Source organism: Aythya fuligula, chromosome Z (assembly GCF_009819795.1).
Source record: "Aythya fuligula isolate bAytFul2 chromosome Z, bAytFul2.pri, whole genome shotgun sequence".
In the NCBI taxonomy this organism is placed as follows: Eukaryota; Metazoa; Chordata; class Aves; order Anseriformes; family Anatidae; genus Aythya; species Aythya fuligula.
Genome location: NC_045593.1, coordinates 45,295,006 through 45,314,375, shown reverse-complemented (window position 1 = coordinate 45,314,375; position 19,370 = coordinate 45,295,006). Strand labels below are relative to the sequence as shown.

At 39.6% G+C, this 19,370-nt stretch overlaps 1 protein-coding gene across 7 annotated transcripts in view; it reads right to left on the bottom strand.

Moving 5' to 3' along the window:
• Window positions 1-19,370, bottom strand: part of AOPEP (aminopeptidase O (putative)) — a 198,918-nt gene that overhangs the window by 43,742 nt on the left and 135,806 nt on the right. Inside the window, exons 15-16 of one of the 7 annotated variants that reach the window (XR_004254379.1) lie at window positions 5,718-5,814; window positions 5,250-5,418 (exon numbers count right to left, since the gene is read on the bottom strand). The exons of the other annotated variants lie outside the window; for them this stretch is intronic. The gene's annotated coding sequence lies outside the window, so the exon portion shown is untranslated. The remainder of the gene's footprint in view (window positions 1-5,249; window positions 5,419-5,717; window positions 5,815-19,370) is intronic. 7 annotated transcript variants of the gene reach the window in all.

Below are 19,370 nucleotides of genomic sequence, written 5' to 3'. Positions count from 1 at the left end.
TTAGCTCAGATCCCACTGAAAAAGGCATCTGTATCACAAAAGCTGCCCTCACAACCAGCAACGCTGATGGACATCAGGGCTCAATGAGTGTGGAAATTGAATTACACCCTCTCTCCCTGTAGGTGGTCCCTACAGATCAGCCTACCAGGGAAAGAGCGTCAGAAGTCAGCGCTGCTCCTGTGCGTGATGCATCTGCTCTGTGGGCACAATCTTTCAGACTGTTGCTTGCTCAGTATTGACACTATTCAAGAGAGCTAAATACCATTTAAAAAAATCTCACTTTGAAACAGTAATTTAAGATAAATGTCTGTTTGCAATAGACATTTGCAATAGGAACTCCCATTGAAGGTTCCTGCTAATGTGATTTAAGCATGATTTTGTTTCCATTCAGGAAGCTTAAATTAATTTAGCTGTTCCTGAACACTGGTACAGAAAGACGAAGTATTTAGTGGCTCACAACTACAGTTCGCAGTTCAACAGCCACATTTACTACACAGTCAGGTTATGCTGAAAATTTGTTTGCTTTAGCTACCATTACACAAGGGATTTATACTATTACAGTTATCCATTACATTCAGTTTTTAGATTTGCACAGATTGCCTAGAGACTGAAAAACAGAAGAATTCAGATCCTCATGCATGCTAAATTACCAGCTGTGAGAAAATCTTTGGCATGTTCCCCACACTGATGAGACTTTGTTAGTAATGCACCCCAACATTAAGAAGCTGGACATGATTTGAGTTCTCACTGTCACCTGCTTTCTTGTTCTATAGTAATTATTACTACTATAAAATTCAGTGAATTTTCAGTCCAGGACTACCCTTCAATTAAAAAAATAATAATTGTTGTTGCTACTTCATCTGCTGCATGGAAGATGACATTGTGATGAGTACTTATGAGCACGGCAAAAACTATAATCAAAAATCCGGAACAGAGAGGTGATACTGTATGAAGCACAGAATGAAACCTCTCATTGTTTTTCAGAGACTTGTTAAATAGCTTTTAAATGAAGGCTGTTTGTACACTCGAGACTTTTATAATTACACAGAGAATTACATCAAGTAAATCTGAAACAAACAAACAAGGCTCCAGGAATTTTCTTCCATTGTCTCTTTCAAAATGAAAGGTAAGTAATGACAACCAAATTGAGACAAGACATTAAGACTGCCACAATCACTGATCAACTAGATGTCTAACTAGAAGAACTTAATTCAGAGGGTCAGGTCTGTTTCTCTTCGTATGCCACTCCTGCTTTGCTAGCTCAATACAAGGGCATGCTTTGTCCTTATGAAAAAAAATCATGGTATGACTATCATAGTTGGCATTTTATTGTTTAAAACAGCAACAACTACTAAACAAACAAACAAAAAAATAACACCTAGGTGTTTTCATTCATCACTTCAAAGCAGGAAATGCCTACGCGTGATAACAACAATCACCATCTTAAGCTAAATTGCTTATTAATCCTAGCAGATATGGCAAGGCTGCTATCTATGAGTGGCAAGTATTGCCCCTGCCCACTTTTCTTTATGACTTTCTTATTAGAACAAAAAATCAACACACAGTTCAGGAAATATTGTAAGATGATAGCTCGCTACACTCCTAGAAATAAAAAAGTAAAGTTTCAGTAAAACCTGACGTCTCTTTGTAAGTTACACCTCAACCCCTCTCCCCACAAAACAAAAAGGAAAATATACTATTACCTAATGTCTGAAAATCTAGAGAATATATTCATTCATGGAAAATACTTCTGGGAGTGAAATGAACTGAAATTATTTCCTCTGTTTATTACACTGTAAAAAAGATATCCAAGCACCTTTTTAGCCTGCCTTTTCCTGGAAATTGTGCATTCTTTTTTATTTATCAAAGAAAGCAAACATCAGTCTTGGTGCAGATAATCTAATTGGCATTAAAATATTCTCAACAAGACAGAACCAGGCCCTGTGTTTATATAGAGGCATGTTACAACAGTTTCTACTGTGATTCCCCAACTATTCGTGATTTCCAATTAAGACAACTATCCAAATCTATGCTGCTGAGGTAAAATATTGCTTCCTCTAAGCTTTCAACTGCATTTTTCAAAGAAATAAAATTATTTGCTAGAGACGCATCCAGAATTCATTAATTGCCAGTCTCAGTATGCAATTTAATCTCATGACAACCACATCATCTTTCAGACCATTCATGTGGCCATGACTGTATATGCAACATTCGTGGCCCATCTAAAATGCAGACAAGATCAAAGGAACCATACAAAGGCAGCCCCACCAGGGTGACATTACACACTGTGCCTATGATATTAGACTATTGCTTCCCTGGACAAAGCTTTCCCTCAACATCTAAGTTGTATCATGCTCAGTACCACTTGAAGTAAACAGAGGTTTCCTTCTCAGGAAAGTTAGCCATGGTAATTTCAACATCTGCGCAAAGAAAAGCACTGTCTCGTTGGTTTATGTCATGGTAGAAGCATTTGATTTCAAAGACAACAAGCAGAAAACGTTCTGCAAGATGGAAACATATTGTAAAGCTTGTTTCCCTGCACTGTATTATTCTGGCACACTTGAGGGTTTCTGCTTTCAGGAATGCACTTTCAGGAGAGCTGGCACAGACGTGTGCAGCCCATCTCAGCGCCGACAGCCTAGGAGGGCTCCTTCTCCACCAGGCACAAATCAGGTGCACATGGGACAAGGTGTTAGTTCTAAGGATAAGTTGAAAGCCAAAGCTAAAGGACAGTGGATCATGACAGAAATGAACACCTGTCCTGCTCTTCCCTGCCCTGACAGCCACACCAGTAGGCAATAAGAGCTCACTAAGCCCACTAAGACATGAGCTGGCAGCAGACAGAGAGGCTCAAGCATAGGTAGCAAGGGCTCCCATCTCCCAAATGACTGTGTAAGACTGAAACTTATTTAGTGCTGTACTTGAAACTTCAAGCTCTGTACTACAACCAAAGATAAGAGGTCTAAGTAATAGAAGAAACAATCACTGTGCTGCGGGTTAAGAGCAGCATGTATCTACATGGTTTTAGACTATCAGATCCTTATTGTGCCCTCATGGGAGAAAAAGAAGGGTGGTGGGAGAGGAAATTACTTACCTAAGAATTATACTTAATATTTGCCCATTTTGTGGCTGGGATCCAAGGGCCTCTGCAACTCCTGGATGGCTCCGTGACCTCCCTATTCTAGCTCCCTGTTGTTCCCACATGCTATTCAGCAAAAATAGAAAGCAGAGTCAGCATGGTGAGGCCACACTGACTTGCTGAAAATGTTTCAGAAATACCTCATTTTGGATTAGTTCTATGACTGCAATGCTCATATGAGTCAGCAGTCAGACAAGTAGGTATTAATTTAGCAACCTAATTATTCCAGAGCGTATGAAACAAAGCTCTCCTTTCTGTTTGCTCAGGCTCAGATGCCCTTCCTGTTACTGCTGTACTGAGCATGTAGGAGATGCAATTATACAGCACACAGTTAGAGCAAGCTCTGTAAAGTGGCCATGCCCTTCCACAGGCATTTCATGCTTCCACTGAGCATGGATGCTCAAGTTTTTATATTATGTCTATATAAAGACAACAGAAAAAGCTACAATGATATCATTCAAATTATAAGCTATACCTCTTGTCAAACAGAAGTGATAAATACCCACATTATGGAGTCTATGCTCTCAAAACAAGTCAATTTTATAAAAAAATATTTATGGGATTTATGTTCAGAAACACATTGATGTCTCCCAGTATGATCAACAGCAATCAATAGCAGAGAATTGTGTTCCACACATGCAGGCATTCTACAACAGCTATTTAGTGAACAAAACCCAGCCCTGAAATCCTGGAAAGCTGAAATCTGAAGAGAACATCTATGGCGTTCACTTTACAATGCCCAAAGAATAGCCTTAACCAAAGTACTAGAAATTATTACCTACTGTTAATGAAATGCATATGATAGTGAAACCAGTGGTATTTGTTTCAACCTTTGCAACAGAAATTTACTTTCTAGTATAGATGTCTCAAAACTACTGAGAAACTTTTTTTTCCAGGAAATTCCACACCTCACAGTTTGAAATGGCTGCACTTTTATGTTTTATTTGATGACAACATTCCCAAGAATTTAAAATATAAAGCTGAAAAATATGTGCAAATAAGGAGAAAAATGAGTTATTTTTAAATGCTCGCTCAGGAACATTTCTCCAAAACTTGATCTATTTCCAGTTTGCCTCCTGACCTTAGGATGGACTCAGAAGACTTTGGAGAAAATTGAAAGAAAAGAGAAACAAAGTGACTCTATAAAGTACAGAGCACACAACATTGTCCCCTCTTTACTTCTCCTTAAATAAACTCTGGTTGCAAACCAGAATCATAATTTTTAATATCTGTTAAAAGTGGCCGGAAATGGATAGATCGTAGCCTCATGATTACATGGTGGGAGGAGAGGCGAAGAAACACTGCGAGCTATTAACTCTGCCAATAAAACTTTGAAGCCATAGAAACCTTATAATTCTTCCTAAACCCTGTTTTGTCATTCAGTTGCTAACAGCAACTACTATTTGTTTGAATCAGCAATAAAGAAACAGGACTCCGGCCCTTTGTGACTGGCACTGTGACACAAAATAATACAAAAGCAATGTATAGTAACTAGCCTAGATACATATAAGAGAACAGCTTTATCCCCTGATTTCACTGGACACCAAAGTCGTCTCCTGGCAGGAGACCTTTCCATGACGTGAGGCCAACACAAGCAGAGGGCGAGGTGCACCTTCCAGTCTCACTGCTACCTCGCAGAGAAAACTGCGCAGCCAGGGCGGCGTTCATGGAGCTGCTGAGGCCCAGCTCCACTGCAGCATCTGCTATAAATCCCATCTCCTTGCCTCCTAAAAACAGTCACAGTCCATGGAGGAGTCTGCGTCCCATGTCATGGCTAGTTTCATATAAATATGACTTTCCAGGAAGGCAAGTGAAACACAGCAGGAACTTCATTTTGATGTGTAATTTACGAGACACATAAAGGACAGAGAGTTTAGGAAAACAAGAGAAGAACTTCAAATTATTTAAAGTAAACAATTCACATCCTCCCACAATACAGAACTAATATGTTTGAAAGCTGATAAACACGTTCCCCTGCTCTCCATTTTAGAGTAAAACAAAGTTACGACACTTAACTATCTAGCAAAGCAGAAGGCCCTCGTGACGGCTTCTCAGTTTTAAAGCAAAATGGTGCTCTAACAGGGTGACTCAGATGAGGTAGCATACTTACAGCACAAAAATCAGGAAGTTCTGAGTTGACCCCAATTTTAGACTTTGCACTAGAGTAAGAAGATGGATGTACAAAGTAAACCATGCTCTCTTCTCAAGTTCCTCACATCACGCTTCCAACAGGACACAGCAGAGAAAGTAACAAGCAACAGGCCTGTCCTGATCAGCACCTGTGTGTAATCAGGACACTTTTAATATAGAAAACAACATGTTTTTGATGCATTTGCATAATGGGGTCAGGCATCCACGATGTTCACTTAACACAGGCATCACAGAACAATGAGATGGTAATTTCTAGTGCCAACCTGAAGTGAAACAGCCACTCCAGATGCAAAATTGGAGGTGGAGCTTGGCATTTGTCCTAGGTCACCTCTTTTCATGAGGCACAATTTCAGGTGCAACACCCCACCCCATCAAATGCAAAACAATATTTTCAAGCAGAAAGCCATTTTACAGAATTTCCATTTACCTATAGCCAGAACTGTCAGATGTAAACACTTTGCAGTGACAGTTACATAGGATGAAGAACTGATTCAGCTGGTATCCTCAGGTTCCAGCACGATCAACTTCAGCACACACACATACACACACACAAAATCCTTCATTAATAAAGAAAGAGTACAATGGATCAGGAACACCCTAGTGGTTTCCCATCAACCCTCTGAAAGACACAGAAGAAAAAAATCTTCTCCACCGCCTCCCAAAAAATAACCAAGGGGAAAGAGATTTAACTAAGGAGGTTCTTACATCTGGAGCAAGAAGAACTCCCAAGTATGGAATAATTTATGTAGTATTTATGGAAACTATTTCTCAAAGTCATTGCTGATACTTGGGTCATTGACTTGAAACTTCATTTTGTGTCAATACGATTGAGAAGAACAAAGAAATCATTCAAGAATAGGTCTTCGTGCTTTGACATCAAAACAACTGGAATGTAGAAACACTGCTGAAGAATCAAGCTCTGCACAGGAGGTTTTTCCAGTGCTTAATTCTGAATACATTGGCATGCAAAGCACTCCCCACACCCTTTTCTACAGACATTCCTGATGCAAAAAGAGATTTGAAATACACACTAACCAAACCATAACATATTACATAGGGGAAAGAAACAGCCATAGAACACTGCAAGTAGTATGGCAGTGCTTGGCCTATGAGGTCCAAAAGTATGTCTTGTCATGGCAGAAATGTGCCTGAAACACAGAGTGAATTAAAATCACCTGCTGATCAGCCACTGATCAAAACTGAACCTACTGCTTATCACAAATCCCATCAATCACAACAACCCATGCACTATGTCATTAGCGTCAGAAGTGCATTGCTAGACGTAGTAACGCACTGACTTTGGGGAAAAAAAGGCAGAAAAAGGTTGAAATAAGAAAATATCGTCTCACTACTTGTTTAGCAAACAAGACAAGCCTTCACCCAGAATTTCACTTTCAAACAAATCACAGAATCATATAATGGTTTTAACTGGAAGGGACCTTAAAAATCATCTAGTTCCAACCCCCCTGGTCTGGGGGGCAAAATGTAATGTTTCTGTCCAGTTCCAGGTTTTTCTGGTTTCTGGCTTGCCAGGGGAACCAGCTGATAAAAAGAACAGGGCCTGGGGTGATTGATACAGTGCTGCTGCCATGAACCCACACCTAAATATGGGAAACATGGGTTCTAGCAAATCCTGCCTGAGAGGTCAAGAGCTTGTATCATGCACCCCTCTAGCGAATGTCCCCAGAACACACAATTCAGTACTGTGGGCACATCCCTGGACAGTGTTAGACCACTGCTTTATGTTAGCTAAGGCATTCACAGAGAGCACAGGACAGCTGCCATCTCATCCTGTTGGAAGCCACCAGCCTACCGGATCAAAATACTGTATTTATTTCTGTGAGTTTTCCCACTCTATCATTTTCCCACCTGCCTTACTCTCTCCACTCAATTCTGTCTAAAACTGAGAGTCCTAAAATGAGTTATTCAGCAGAAGTTTTGGCATTTTTCCCACAGGTTTCTGCTCTAAGCTAGCCTACACAGAACATATGCTGACCATATTCTATCACAGCAACAACATACTGCTTATTTTCAATCCCCCCGCCCTGTATGAATTAGGTAGAGTTCTGTGTCCCGATGTAAAGGGGAGGCATTGTTGGCACCTTTAACACGTGCCATGGTGATGCCATTCTGCTATGCACGTGCCAGATTCCATCATAGAGATGGCTGAGTGTCAGTCACTGTTGAAGAGACGTCTGAAACTCATTCTTGAGTTCAAAGACACTGAGATCTTGCAACTGGACTGTGAAGTGTCAGTACACAACTAAAGCACCGCTTTAGGGTAAAATAAAGAGTTATTGTTGTCTAAATGCATCAGTTAACCTTCAGACCACAATACAAACAGTCTCCTTAGTCAGATTCTGGATCCTTATACAAATCAAATAAAGAGTTGGTTTAGATGCCAGAAGAGCTGCCAGAGAAATAGAAGAATCGTGAAAGAAACTAGAAATAACAATGACTGTATTTTTCAGGAGGGATAAAGGGATAATGACAAGACCATGCAACTTCTAAGGATCGCACTTTATTTCAAGATAGTACAAGTCTGAGCTTAAGAAGTGGTGTGAACATTGAGTATATCTAAATATTTACCTGTCTCCCCAAAATTGCCTGTATTAAAGCGTTCAGGGCTGGACTTTAGTTCCTCCCTATTCCCTCCACTGCTGAAATCAATGCTCCCTGGAAAACAGGTACAGCAGACACTTTCTCAAGTGCTATTAATAAACCAATGGACATCTGTATTTTCTGCCTTCTCTTCCTTCTTAGGAAACTACCATCTCACAGTGGAAAATTTTATGCTAGTACTCTATAGACTCAATTCTACATTGCCTTCAGCTCCTACCAAAGTGAGAATTAAGAATACTGCACAGATGCTCAATATGGGAAAGTTTTTATATTACCTGAGGAAAAAAAAGGAGAAGCATTGCTGCTACTGTTGTTGGGCTGAGCACTGTTAGTCAGTACACATTTGTAATACTGGGTGTGAATACGGTATCAATGCAAAAACAGCATGCTTAAAACCTCAAGAACTGAACTCACTGTAACAGGGTATGCATCATGAAAAATCTTGACAGGCAATGCAACGTTTCATTTTTCATGCTGAAACTTTTCAGAAAAGGAAAAAGGACTATATCAACATCACCTATTCCGAAATCTGTATTTTGAGTGGAATGGTTTCATATTGAAATTACAGAAGTTCACACAAGTTAGATTCTTTCATATCAGACAAATCAAGGAAAAAAGAAGTCTGATCCACACCAATTTTCAGCACTGCTCAGCAAAGCAGAGTTAAGAAAAGCACAAAGTTCTCAACAGCAAACACATTGGCACAGTCTCACTTTTAAAATTATAAGTTAATATCTGATAATAGCCTTAAAAAGCACCAAATGGAAAGCTATTTGGTATATTCTGCATTTTACCAACAGTCCTCTCAGCTAACTATGCCGGGCTTGTCTCACAAGTCACTCCAGAGATGAAACCCTATCCTTAGGACAGTCACATAATCAAATTTATCAGGATATATTAATTTAAGAATTTAGGTTCAGGCTTGTTTTTCTTAGCTGTATTTTAATTTCAGAGGCTGTTAGGATATTACACATTATTCTTTCTGACACGGAAAACATGGCCAAACTACACTATCAAAGCTGGAAAACTTTCCAAAGCATGATGTATTGTACCACTACGCGTAATGGTTCTGCAGAACATATGAAACTACTCTGCACAACAGCACCAAGGATTACTAATGTTCTTCCCGTACTCCTGCAGAAGCACTGCATTCCATCAATTGCAAGAAAAGAAGTCATCTATAGTCTCCTTTTTTTCACAGAGTTTAGAACACTGAGCCTTGTCTTTGAAGGATTTGCCTTCATCATCTGGAAGGCACTTGATGCTGTACACTGGGTAGAAAATAAGAACAACAAAGATCACCATCACTGCATGACCTCTTGGCCTGCAAAGCAATAAAACATACTGCACTTGGGATCTCCCAGCTGACATAACTACAGGGTGCTCCTGCGATGAATGTAAGGAGTGATTTAAAGAGGTCATTCTTTACATTTTATTAAGAGGCAGAAGGATATTATAACAGTTCTCCCACCCAGCTGAGAAAGAGAGGTGCAGAGATGAAAAAGGAAAAGAGAGAACAAAAGAAAAAGAGCAACAGAGGGACAAACCAACAGAGGGCCAGATGGTGACTGCAAATCCTAAATCTTTGTTAACTCCTCAGTGCCTATCACATACCAAAGAACAAATAGATTGGGTAAGATGCACAGGCATAACACCTTTTGCTCATTTTCATTCTCTGTGATTAGCTTAATGAACGTAATGGTGCACACCATGGAAAAACACAAGGAAGGTTTGGAGAAGCTGATCAGGTGACTTCTCTCTCCAGTTCTGTAAGGAAACTTGGAAGGAACATGCATACTCATGGAAAGAGCAGCCTGTAAGCTCTGACAAATTCTGGAAGATTTCTAACAGAAAATACTGGCAAAAAAAAAAAAAAAAAAAAAAAAAAAAAAAGGAAGGATCTCAACCAATTTAATTGCTCATTGATCCACTCCTCCTGACAGCTGCAACAGTCCATGACAGAGAGAGATGGACATCTTAAAAATTAATCTTAAGAACTTTCACAGGTTTGATGCATGCTAGCACACACAACCCACACACACAACCTACATGTATTTATGTGCAGCAAAATATTTAGAAAGAAACAGTATTTGCTTCTGCAACAACATGAGGACTAAGAAAGAAGTGAAACACTACAGGAAAAATCCTGGAACAGAGTTAATACAATTAACAAGCACTAGAGTGAAGATTTTCCTGCCCTCTAATGTTGTTCACTACATCAAAAAGAATCTGTTCCTCAGGCCACTTTCATTTCAGGTGGAACAAGAAAGACCTGCACACTTGTTCATCCCATGCAGACAGTAAGACTTACAGGCTCTTGCTGTGATGGGCTCCTCACACTTTTACCCAAAGTCACCATAAATGCTAGCTTGTCTCTGTCTCCTTCTCTTTTCTATCACATGTCAAAGTTCATTGCAAAGAAACTGATGACTGGTAAAATTTAGTAAGAGTAATGTGGTAAAAGCCCCGCCTGATCAGGTTTTTCACAAAGAGGAAATTGAGTAAACCAAGCCACATTTGCCACAGCATTTTTAGCTATCAAAAATAGACGAATCAAAAATAAATCAAAAATTAAATGGATTTCTGTTATTTGTATTGAAAGTTAAAGGCTCGTCTTAATTACCGAAGTGTAATTTGTCACAACTAATGACGCACAATCAGCACGCTTAATTGAATACTGTGAGTTACTAGACTGTGAGACATGTACCTAACCAAGCTGGGAAGAGATTCCACCTGTGTTTTAAATTAGTGCTTAAGACAGTCTGAGAAGTACTTCTCTCTGGTTAATATCGTTCATATTGCAGACTGTGGGAAGGGCCAAGCACCAGGCCAGTCTCACAGCACGTAGTTTAGTGATGACTAGATGACATGGGTGGACCTCAGCACTGATTCTGCCTAAACGCAGCGACATCCAGTATAACCGAACTTTTGAGAAAACAAAAGACAAAAACCTCAGGCTTGAGTACCATTTTTCCACAACGCTTGAAAGAACACACACCCTCACCCTTCCCTCCCATCATTTACCCTGACTTTTCTTAACATTTTTTTCCACAAAAGAAAGCTATGAAATACAGTACTGGAAATTTCTGAATCTCCTTCTATCCTCTCACAAGGTATTTCAACAGTTAGCCCTACATCCTGAGTTACTTTAAAGCCTGGATCAGGACCTAATCACAACCTGACAGGTCTTTACATCTTCCTGCCATGACAGACCACATTATGTTATCCTACTTGAAGGTAAGAAAAAAAACAAAAGTATGTGGTCAGGAAGTCTTTGTTCATGAAACACTCTGCAGTAAAAGCTGAGCTGCTAATCTTCCCTTATACAAGTTTACATGCTGTAACTGGATAATATTTGAGGAACTGATGCAGTGCAGGCAGAAGCAACAATATGTAATTTTGAATGACCTCTAACACTTTTTTTTAAAAAAAAAAAACATTTTGGTTTTGTGTCCATGTACAGCATTTCTGAAAAAGTACCAGAATGTACAGGAAAAGAGGGATAGTGAGTCTTGCAAACTGCAAGATAATGCCAGTAATGTATGCCCAACCAGCTTGCTCAACACCAGACTACAGGTCACACACTGGGAACCACAGAGGTGTACATTCTTTATGATACCCAGTGAAACAGAATCATAGATTCATTAAGGTTGGAAAAGACCTCCAGAGGGTTCATCTGTACAGAAGTATACAGCAGCATACTGAGTCATTTGTAGAAAACTTAAGGTGGATTAGTTTACCAAAAGGCAGTCAGCTCACCAGCATCAAAAGGTGAACCAGATTGCACATCCTGATTCCTATTTTTGGGTACACCCCTGTCCTACCATCCCTTTGATGCCGCTGTAAGAGAATGATAAAATTGCAAGAGCTTGAGCTTCACTTCGGCACAATGAAGCATCATATAACAAAACTATATTGTTCCAGAAGCATCAGATGCAGAGAAGTTCAGTTTTCCCCAGGATTTGTGTCTTGTGGTTGACTGTAAATTCATTTTTCAGGTATTTTAAGGGCTTTTACAGAGTGAAACTCCTCCTGTCTAACAAACGACAAGCTATCTTTCAATGGCAACTGACTCTTTTTCCTGTAACTGGCATTCACTCTATCAGTTGTCTTTGACATCTGTCTTTTTGTCATACCTGATGTAAATAAGCCAAGTTACAAGAGAAGACATATGGATAAACATGTTTACACTGAAATTTGCTCTATGTGAGCATATCTGATGAGAACCACAATTAAAATGATCTCCAATCTTTTTGGAAGGTGAAAGACAATTGAAGCGTGTATCACAACAGTCTCTAACAGCATCTATTAATACCACAATCTCATAAGCCCAGGCCCTGCAGTTACCAGAAGAATTTCCTGGGAGCTGATCAGCTTTCTTCTCTCCTCTGAAATCAGATGGCAATGTCCTTGAAGCACATATATCATTGTAGGAAACAATTAAGTAAAAGGGCAAAGGGGAAGAAAGAACAACTTATGTAATTTAGATAAAACACTCAGAGTAAGTGACCTTGTGGCTGGCATTGATAGCTATGCAATGGACTGAGGAATACACTTTCAAATCTAGCTTCTTGTCTGGTAGTGGTGCTGGGGACACGTGAGGCAGACTAGTGCCCGCACTATAGCAGAAAGGAGAGAAAAGTCTGTATGGCACTAGAACGACTTCTTAAACCAACTGGGACATGAGTCACCAGCTACTCACAATTCTGCACCTCAGAGAATCCTAAGGCTGACAAATTCAGCCTAAGATGAAACCAGTCAACAATTCCACAGGCTGTAAGATCATGCCTTGAAATCATATATTGCGCATACATGCCATCCTCCCTGGAAAAAAAAAAAGAATATGGAATGCAGAAAATTATTTGGCAGTTGGTATTCAGCAGCTCAGAAGGACATGATTGGAGTAAGCCGAGTAGAATAATAAATAAACTGCTGAACAAATGCAAATTTTTGTAAAAACAACAACAATAGCAAAACTGTTAATATACAAATGAGATTCTACTAGTTCGGAGAAGAGAAGAATGACTAATTCCAGTGAGCACTACAGTTTTAGGGGAAGTTAAGTCCTTTCATATGAATCTGATTCCTTTCTATAAGAGTGGAGAAAAAAATATCTAAAAAAACAGGAAAGGCAGATGAGATGGAGGAATTGTTAAGAACGAAAAATGATTTGTCTGAACTGTAATCTCCTTCTTTCACAGATACCCATCTAAAGCTAGCTTAAATAAAGAACAGCATCTTGTGCAGACCACTGAGCAGAAACACTCCCGAAAGCATGTGTATCTGGCACACAGATGTCTGATCCTGCACGTTAGCCTAAACCTAGGTTTCTTTTTTCTTTGCAGTTAACTTTTTACTTATCATTTTTCTTCCCTGTTACAGATGTGCTTTTTCTATGAAAGCAAAGTACTGGCCATATCTGTAAAGAACTATGAAAAGTTCAAGTCACTAGACATAACTATTCTTACAGCCATGCCAATACAGTGTGGCCCAACAGACTATTCTAGCTTCTATCCTACACCAATCTCTCCAAACCAATCTTTCCAATATTACAATGTAATGTGGTATTTCTGCACTGTAGATGAATACACAGAAAATGATGGGTGAAGCCATTCTATCCATACACGCTAAACAGCTTGCTGAACAACTTACACTGCTTACTTCTACCTGCTGTAATTTTTAAAGGCACAAACAGCGAACCTACAGTGGATTACTGGAATATCTCAATTACCTTCCTGTTTACACAAGTGAATATTCTCAAGAAGGGGGAGAATTAAAAACTAAAACAATAGCTGACATATTTGTTCCACGACCTTTTAAAACTTAAAATTATTTGTCATGCCATGGCTAAAATACAGCAGCACGAATATTTTAAGTATGTGAACTAAATCACAAAACTATCAAGCTTCTCTGTAAATTGACTTAGAGCACCATGTCCTATACTATTTTACACCCGGTATAATGCCATTGCGCTCTGTAGGTTACACAGTTGATACCAGTTCACAGTTTCATAAGAGAAAATGTATATAGGGGCATTTGCTTTAAATTAACATAGTTTCATTCCAAGAATACTTTTCATTAGAGGGAATACTGTATTCTAGCTTGCATAAAGCAACTCCTTTAAGTGGATTATAAAACATGGGATCACTGAAGCACAAAAGGTGACAGGGGACTAGACAGCATTTCACTATCACACTTGAGGGATGTACCTGCTCTACCCAAGTCCTCACATTTAAACTCCATACTCAAAAGCAAACTTAAAACCACAAAAAATAATTTAAAGGCCAGATCTGCAAACATTAATCTAGTGGCTGTATTTCCACAACAGCAAATGTGCCCTCACCTCTCTTATTAAAACTTGCAGTAATTTCAGACAAATCTGAGCTCTTCGATCCTTCCACCTTTCTTGCCACTTGAGAAATGACCAGTCCTTCAACTGGGGTATATAGCGATAACATTGGAGCTACAGGGCACATGAGCATCGTGTCTGCAATGAGTTTTGTTAAGGACTGAGACCCTGCAAATAGCACATCACTGTAGAATTATGTGAAATTGGCCCAGTATTACAATGTCTGACCAACAAAAGACAAAATAAAGTTTGGGCTAAATAAGCTGCTTTTACTCTTTCATGCACTCTGCTTTACAAAACGACATTCAATAGACTCTACTACCCTGCACTTTCCATTTTTGTTTGTACCAGAGGTCTGTATATGAAAGTGAAGATCGAGCTTCTGACCAATGAAAACAAGTTCTTGAATCTCAAAATAGAGATTTTAATTGTATTAACCTTTTTTTTCTTCTTTTCATAAAAGGTCAAAAAATAAAAACAAAAATAAGTATTTACTGACACTTAAGCAGAAAGAATTTAAATCAGGCCAAGTGGCCCATTAAAGAATAACCAAGTTACTATCAGTTCCTCATGGAGGAGTGCCAGCTAACTATCCAACCTATGGAAACCTCCTGTCAGGTAAGAGTATTACAGATTGACCAAACTATAGCTGTTGATTTGCATTGCCCCATGAACTCATATAGAAAACACATAAACCTTCAGCTTTGCTAATTCCAAGAGGCAAGAGGGTAGAGAGGACAGACAACAGTGATCATTTAGTACCAGAACCTAGGAACGGTTCTGGTACTAAATGATTTTGCATTTAGTACCACTTTGCATTTTTTTTCCTGGTATTTGTCTGAAAGCTTCCTCTCCTGAAGTCCTGCAATTCATCCATCTGATTAATTTATACAGTCCCTAGTGATAATGCTGAGACTCAACAAATATTCAAAGACTTCAGGATCCAGCGTTTTAGCCACTGTTTGCAGTGAAGGGCTGACAAACACTCCGTGCTGGCACTGGGCTGGCAGAGGGGCCTCTGGAGAAGTACTGTGGTTACTTCAAAGCAGAAGGGGCTTGGTGAGCTGGCTAGCTCTTGCAATCTTACAGGTCAGCGGGGAGAAAGGCAGACCCTGACCACCCGCTCCATGTAGTCTTGGGTATGTACAGGACTTGATGATTAAGATTCAAACCATCTCAGACGTGGCATCATCCTGGATATATCCCCACAACCTCGAGTAAAGCATCCTGTGCCCCTAGCACAGCCTCTCAGAAGTATCAGTCAGGTTGTCAGTGGAGCTGTGCCCACACCACACCATGTGAGCCTCCATGGGCAGTGAGCCGGGACAGCTGGTGAGGACATCAGGTGGGGAGGAAGGAAGAAAACCCTCTGTGGGTGTTGAGCACATCTGATGTAGACCAACCCACTCTTTCAGAATTAAGCCCACATCTCCTCTTGTCACAGACCCAAACGTGTGTACATTCTTGCCCAAGCCCAGTTACTTTGCTGAAGCATAGATGGCAGAGGAACAGACAATTGTTCTTGCAGAGGACTACACAAGGATTTGCAGGAATTTAAACGAGAGATGGGATTAATTATAACTTCCCAGAAACTCCAGTAATAATCAAATGCAGTGGATAGCCCTGAATCTTGTCTACTGTATAACAAGGTCAAACAAGTAGCGTTATCAAATATAGTTTTAAGAGGAATTTCTTTTTAAATACACTTTGGAAACTACAAAAGTTACAATGAAACCAATTACGAAACCACAAACATGTTTCTTAAAACACTTTTCTTTTTTGGGGGAGGGAAGGGAGGAAAAGTCAAATCATATATACACTGTGCCTTCTTTCCACATATAAGTCAGTTAATAAACTAAAACGTTAGAGAAAGCTACCCTTGTCTGAGAAGAAATCAAACTGTGACTAGAGTTCTATGTAAATCCTATTCCACTAATAACAGCTACATTTCTTTAAGAAGGCTGTACCTCTCCTTGTACCATACGTTCTTCCAGCATTTTGCTTTCACCTACACACTTTGCCTTCTCAAGCAATAGTTTCAGACTTGTATTTTTCCACTATAAACTGACATCAACCCAAAACCTGCCCCCTAACTATTCAAGGGCATGTAAGCACACAAAAAATATTGTCCTCCTAAGCTGGTTGGGCGTGGTACTTGAATGTTGTACATTCCTTCAGTTAATTGAAAATTATCTCTCCGCTTTTCAAAGGTTCAGTAAACACATGGCTTGGCAAAAAGATACTGAGAAGCAAGCCAGGAATACCTATTTCAAATAACTTTTATTTCAAGTACAGTGTTAATATATATGTTGATATGCAACAGAATTTCTGGTTCTGTAAGCCAAAATCCTCCTTTAACAGGAGGAAAGAGGAAAAAAAAAAAAAAAAAAAATCAAAAAGTAGGACACTATCAAAACCTAAGAACTTGGAGCAGAGACAAAATACAGATCTTTATGTAGCTTTACTACCCTTAGTGAAGCATCACAAAATTGACACCCGCCCTCCACCTCCCCCCAGAAGACCAATTCGTGGCAGCCATAATCATTCTCCGAGAAAGGTCTTGTCTATTACTGACAGGCAGCTGTTCTACATCATAGATTTGGGGAAATTTCTGAGCCTCTATCAATACTTCTATAATTACTTTATTTACCAAGGTACCTGGAAAAAAATTTTAGAATGTATCCATTCATAGACACTGCATACATATGCTCTGACATGCTAAACAGTTTCAGAAGTTCTTAAAATGGTACTCAGAAGAAAGTCAGCTGAAAATTAAGAAAAAATGTTTTTATACTGAGATACGCCAACTTTGAAAATGCCTGTTTCTTCCAAATACATATAGCACAATCTTTAGGAGTCTTATTATTTTAGAAACCTTAATAAACTTTTTTTTTTTTTTTTTTTTTACACAAGTGTGCTGTCAGTATTGTCAACATTAATATTTCCCATCAACTCTTAAAAGTAGCATCTCAAATACTTTTTACTATATCTTTGGTTGCATTCATGGATTAGCTTATTAAAACTTAAGGTTTTTTGCACTGAAAGCCACGGAAATTTTCATTACACAAAGGTGAGCAATCGAGAAGGTTGGTTTCAGCTAAATGCTGTTGGCACAGCTGACTGAATTTCACAATATGGATGCAAAAAAACAAAAAAAAGGAATTTGCATATGGCACTGAGAACAGCTCTGTGCTCTTGAGCTTTCTGGAGTGAGTCTGTCTCATCTGCAGTCATACAACAGGCAGGGAACTGTGAACAGAAATTGTTCTCTGGGCTGAAATGTCACTGCTGTCTGGTCCAGACTTCAAGCTGCAGGCATGCCTGTTTGTCTACAGAGTTGAAGAATTTTCTTAATAGTTCTACTTTAAATGGTCAGTGAGGGACATTTCCCACAGCGCACGGCGGGCTTGCTATGTCATTCTGGCTGAGAAGCACAACCCATCTCCCAGAACTGTTGGTTTGTTAATTCATCTGGTAAAACGAGTTCAGTAGCTTGGAATAAACTCTCCAGGCTCCAGACAGAGGCTATCTGGAATTACTAACACAGAAAAAACACTATTTTTGACGTGACTAGTAACACGGACAGGCACGGTTCAACCCACCAGGTCTCAAAGCAGAACAGCTTTTTCTGAAAAAGCTGTGCCACCTCTGGGATGGGAGCAGCGCGCATGCTGTCCCTGGGAGGTGACAACCCACCTCTCCGCATTACCTCAGGCAGCAGCCCGCTGCCCCTGGGAGCTGCCACCTTGGTGCAGCCAGGTGAAAGGCAATTTTACTCACAGCCATGCGGCTCCTCTCTGCTCCCTGCTCGCAGCGCAGGAGGTCAGTCGCACAAACACCGGGCAACCGAAACTGCACAGTTATGACTCGACATCCTGTTTGCTGCGAATTCTATTTTTAACACTTTTATTATGCTAATAACGGGAACTCCCTGTTAGACCAGTTTGCTTGTTGTTATGAAGTAATTAATCTTGCAGTTAGTTAATCCAAAAATACTTTACCAGAGATCCAAGTGTCTATAAATTCCACTTCTCACTGTCAGTTTCGAGTTCCTCCCCACCATCACTCCCTACCTGAACTCCAGTGCTTGACCTGCACTTCATGAGCTGTCCTGAGAAGCAAAGATGCAGGTTTTCATTATGACTTCAAATGGGTCTCTCTGCCGTCTTAAAGCAGTGGAGTCAAGGAAGATTGTAACACAGAGCACCTCCATAGGACCCAGGGCATTAGAAAGAACACAAAACTCAAAACAATTTATGCAGAAATATCCTAATAGAAAACCAGCCATGAAGCTGTGAAGGATGGGAATTGCTGCAAACCCTTAACACCCCCTGGGAGATGAATATTCTGGGACAACGCCTTTCTTAACAAGGATGGGTACTTTTCCCTTGATAACTCACAGCTTGGATCCTATTTAAACACGGGTTAACTTCTGTCTTTTTAAAAAATATTTCTTCCTTCTATTTGATTTAATAACTGTGCATCTCCCTCAGCCCACTCTCAATTACTTACGTTTTGACTGTAAATTCACTACTTCTTACTGCAAGCTCTCTTACGCACACTTTAAGCTTGCCAGCTCCTGCTGAAAGTCAGTCAGCTTTTTCTTGCCTTCCTTCATTAAACAATCAAATTAATTATAAATCAATGTTAAAAAATGTCATTTTTAAAAGAGATTTCTGACTGATCACTTACTTTGGCTTACATGCAACATACACAGTCATATACACAGTCATATACAGCTTGCTCAGTTCAGATATATATTCTCTTCAGATATCCAGAAGGAATGCCATATACAGACAGACAAAAAAAAAGAAATACATCACTGAAACAAAACCCCCAGAGTAAATAATGGAAAACTAGCTCTTTTTTTCTTTTCATAAGGAATGACTTTAAAGCTTACAGAAGATACAAAGCCGAGAGCATCAGCATCAACTCAGAACCTCTTATGTTCCATATCTTCATATCTACCCTATCCTTGGCTTTTGCTGAAACAATCAAAATAGGATTTTAAGTAAAACCAGCTTCCTTGTTAGCTGTTTTAGGAACAGTTTCTACTGAGAAACCTACATGGAGCAACCTTTAGATACCGCTCATTTTCAGCCATTACCG